Source organism: Papio anubis, chromosome 7 (assembly GCF_008728515.1).
Source record: "Papio anubis isolate 15944 chromosome 7, Panubis1.0, whole genome shotgun sequence".
Classification (NCBI taxonomy): Eukaryota; Metazoa; Chordata; class Mammalia; order Primates; family Cercopithecidae; genus Papio; species Papio anubis.
Window position 1 is genome coordinate 54994264 of NC_044982.1, and position 5053 is coordinate 54999316.

General features: G+C 37.7%; 1 pseudogene; it reads right to left on the reverse strand.

Moving 5' to 3' along the window:
• Window positions 1-1354: 1354 nt before the first annotated feature.
• Window positions 1355-2550, reverse strand: LOC101012856 (annotated as a pseudogene).
• Window positions 2551-5053: the final 2503 nt, after the last annotated feature.

Sequence of the window (5053 nt, forward strand, 5' to 3'; positions counted from 1 at the left end):
ACTTTTAACCTTTAAAACTGAACATCATCTTTCCTTTCCAGTGAAACAAAAAGAAAATTTAAAAATAAACAGGAACAAAATTACAATAGAGAATGTCAATTCCAAATAAGATCCTACAGGTTCTGTTGATTCTCCCATTGAGTGGCAGGGCTCAAGCCATCATTAGGAGAGAATTTATTTTAAAAGTGTCATCTTAAACTGTAAGGATGTCTGTCAAATATCACAATTGAATGTGCCAAAGGAGAAGCCATGCTGTCAAAATGCCCACTTAACCCGCCCAAACATCTCACCCTTTGCTGACCTTCTATAACTCCATTTTTTAAAGCTTTTTTGTCTTTTTTTAAACAAGAGAAAGTAGACAGATACATGTTGGGAAATGCTAACTGTGCATATTCACATAGAGACACGGTGTACTCTCTGAGCCCAATGTACAGAGAAAGGAGAAAAGAAGCTAGAATTCTGTGCACTGCTACACAGCGACCTCGCACCTTCCAGCTTCCAGCAGAGCAAAGGGAACAGGTTTTTCTTTCTTCCCTCAGAGCTCGATGGTGTTGATTCTGTACAGTTTTTGTTCAGACAAGAAGGGATGAAAATGAATTTCCAACAGAAAGGGGTAAGACACTTTTTCCATTGTATTCTGCTCGAAGTATTTCTCCCAAAATAAGTTAAGAACCATGGTGTAGAGAAAAGAGTCCACAAGAACAGGGCGACTGAGCACAAGAGGGGAAAAAATGGTAAATGGAAGACTGCAACTTGCTCCCAGGGATTGGAGAAAATTTTTTAAAAAAGAAGGTTGGGGCCAGGTGCAGTGGCTCACACCTGTAATCCCAGCACTTTGAGAGGCTGAGGTGGGCAGATCACAAGGTCAGGAGATCGAGACCATCCTGGCCAACATGGTGAAACCCTGTCTCTACTAAAAACACAAAAAATTAGCTGGGTGTGGTGGCACTCGCCTGTAGTCCCAGCTACTTGGGAGGCTGAGGCAGGAGAATTGCTTGAACCTGGGAGGCAGAGGTTGCAGTGAGCCAAGATCATACCACTGCACTCCAGCCAGGGTGACAGAGTGAGACTCCATCTCAAAAGGAGACGGAATCTTTGCAGGGACATGGATGAAGCTGGAAACCATCATTCTCAGCAAACTATCACAAGGACAGATAACCAAACACTGCATGTTCTCACTCATAGGTAGGAGTTGAACAATGAGAACACATGGAAACAGACCAGGGAACATCACACACCGGGGCCCATCGAGGGGTGGGGGGCCGGGAGAGGGATAGCATTAGGAGAAATACCTAATGTAAATGATGAGTTGATGGGTGCAGCAAACCAGCATGGCACATATATACCTATGTAACAAACCTGCATGTTGTGCACATGTACCCTACAACTTTAAGTATAATAATTTAAAAAAAAGGAGGTTGGAATCCATCAGTATTCTGTTAGTCATCTTCTCCTTCATCCTCCTCTCCCTCCCCTTCATCCTCATCCCCTTCTTCACCAATACCTTCATCCTCATCCCCTTCATTCTCATCCCCTTCACCTTCATCCTCATCCCCTTCTTCATCAATACCTTCTAATCCTTCCTCCTCTTCCTCATCATCTTCTCCTCTTTCCTCATCTTCGTCATCATCTTCTCCTTCTCCTTCTTCATCATCCATATTGGGAACTAAGTTGTACTGTAAAAGGTTTGGCCCAATATCATCTTTAATGACCTCTCCTAACTCTTTAGCCTCTGCATCAGAATGGTCAGTAAACCAGGTAAAGAAGCTCTCTAATTCTGCATACTGCTTCTTCCTGCTGGCTTTATTCTGTGTTTAACTTGAAGGTTTTGCCAAATCCTTTCCAGATTTCCATTTGATTTCAGTGGACTTTGAAGACAGATCACCCCTCTCATTCAGAGGAAATTCTTTGGAGAGAATTTTATTTCCAAAGTAAGGATTTTCATCGAAATAAAAATCTATTTGGCAATTTGATTTAATGTCATCAAATTCCATCACTTCAACTCTGGTCAAATAATGCAGTGGCTCTTCATCCTCCTCCCCAAGGAGTGCAGACACTTTGGGATGGTTGACAAATGTTGTTACCCAAAAATCTGGGATTTCGCAATCAATTCTGACCTCTTCTGAGAAAATTATTTACAGAGTTTGTTATATTTCTGTTCTACTTTCAAAATTTCCTCACTGGATTATTCATTAAGTCTGTCTATTTCATTTTGTACTTTATCGATGTGTTCAACTGCTTCTTGCTCTTCTTTTTCTCCTTTCTTTGGCAAGCCTGCAGAGGTCGATGTCTCCTCTGGCCTCAGGGCAAGAGGTGGTCTTGGTTTCTTCATTTGAGGCAGGAGTGGAGACAGGTGTTTGGGGGCCATGCGGCTAAGGTAGTCCAAGAACCAGATCACGGGTCTCCTCGCTCATCAGGAAGCAGGCAAAAAACTCAGAGTCATTTTTTAAGAGCATTTTCTTAGTATGAATAGTCTTCTTTAGTTGACACTTAATAATTGTAAATATTTATGGAGTACAGTGTGATATTTCAATATCTGTGTACAATGCATAATGATCAAATCAAGGTAATTAGTGTCACCTCAAACATTTATTGTGTTGAGAACATTCAAAGTTCTCTCTTGTAGCCATCAAAAATATCAAATAAATAATAACTATAGTCACTCTACAGTGCTATAGAACACTAGAACTTACTCCTCTTATCTAGCTGTAATTTCGTATTGGTTAAAAAAAATCTTTCCTTATCTCCCCTTCCCTCTACCCTTCCAAGGTTCTAGTTAGCACTATTTAGTAATAGTTTTGAATATGATTTAAGTTAAAGTAAACATGATTGTCTGTAGTTCGTACTGTTTTCAGTAGTAAAAATTCAAGACTTGGACTCTTAAGGTGTCTAATAAAAAGCAAATGTTTACTTGTACTTCCATTTGTTCCTCTTTACCAGCTATTTCTGTTTAATATTTACACTTTGTTTCTTTCTTTTTTTTTTAAACAGAGATGGGGTTTCGCCATGTTGCCCAGGCTGGTCTTGAACTCTTGGGCTCAAGTGATCCTCCCACCTCAGCCTTCCAAAGTGCTAGGATTATAGGCATGAGCCACTATGCCCAGCCTAATTTTTAAATTTTGAAATAATTTTGGACTTAGAGAAAAGTTGCAAAGTTCAGAGATCCCTGATATCCTTTACCCAGTTTTCCTGACCACATCTTATATAGTCTTAGTAAGATGATCAAAATCAGGAAATTAACATTGATACAATACCACTAACTAATCCATAGACCCTACTGAAATAATTTTGCCAGTTTCTCCACTAATGTCTTTTTCACTGGTATGATCCAGGATTCCATGTTGTATTCAGCTGTCATGAGTCCTAAGTGTTCTCTAATTTGTGACAGCACCTTACTCTTTTTTGTCTCCCACGACAGTGACAGTTTTGAAGCCCACTAGCCAGTTATTTTGAAAAATCTCCCTAGATTTTGATCCATAATTTCTCATAATTATACTTTTTTGCAAGAATAACATAGAGGAGATGTTGTGCCCTTCTCAGTGTCCACATCAAGAGATATACAATATTAGGTGATATTAACTTTGATGACTTGGGTAAGGTGATGCATGCCAGGTTTTCCTACCAAAAAGACATTTTTTTCCCCTTTGTAATCATTAGGAGAGAAAATCTAAGACTATGCAAATAGTCTTATTTCTTATATTTTTGCTCATTAATTTCAGTGCCCAATGATGGTTCTTATCTAAACAGTTATTGCTATTTGCCTAAGAATAATTTTTATTTAAATAATTTCCTCTACGTTTATTAATCAGAATCCTACTGTAAGAAAGAATTGTCCTTTCTTACCCTCTTAATTATTCATTCAATTACTTATATCAATTTAGAGCCATAGATACTTAATTTTTTGAGTATGATCCATTATTACAATTTTTTAATTGTTGTTGCTCAAATTGTTCCTATTTTTACTACAAAAGGAACCCCTTCAAGTTTCTTACATTCTTCCAGCATGTCCCCATCAGTTTTTGAGTACTTCCTTACCTTCTGGCACCACAAGATGTTCCAGACTATTCTTATCATTTCACTGGCTCAATCCTGGAGTCAACCAATTCTACAGGGAACCCTGGTTCATTTCATTGAAGAATGGCATTTAATAACCAAAATATAGATGCTAGACGTGCTCATTGCTAGTGGGATGTCATGAGGTACAGGAAATATGTGTCTGTATATTACATATGTGTATATACATCTATATTTACTTCTTTATGCCATCTGTGTACATAATAAAAATCATGAGTTTATGCTGATACTTCCTATTCTAACACTATAGGGTTTATTCTAGCTTCCTCCCCCTTCCTTATTTTTAACTTATTTCTTCTACTTGAAAAATGTGGCTCTCATTATTCGTAATGTTTTTATCTATTTGTTTTATCTATTTATCTATTTGTTCAGTCCTAGTAGATACGTAGCTTCAGAATTGCTAAAGCATATCCCCATGAGTATTTACCAAATAGATTAAGATATTTGCATACTGTTTGTTTTATAATACTTGTGTACAGTAGTCTTTAGTGCTATAGTATATATCAAAATACTATTTTCAACGCTACTTTTCTTACTGTTGTGTTCTATTTGGGGTTCCCTTAGCATCTGCATTGAATTTAATTAATTATAATGGGAGAGGGGGACATTCCCATAGTTCTAAGAGTCAGAGCTATATAGTAAAGGCATATTCAGAAAAGTGCTGCTCTGCTCATACCTTGCTTCTACCACTCTGTTCTCATTTCCCATTCTTTCCACCCTGTTTCCATCTACCCACTGTAGGTAACCAATCTCATTACCCCTGGCTGATTTTTTCTGTATATATTCCCTGTCAGGTTAGCAAAAATTAATAAATTTTACAACACATTCCATTAGTGAAGCTGTATGTAAATAGGCATAGCATACTCAGGCACAAATGAGCAGATATGTGTATATGCTTTTAGTATTCCATTTTTTTCTTACATCAAGCATAGTATACTATACATATTCTTTGCATTTTACTTTTTTCACTTAAAAGTAT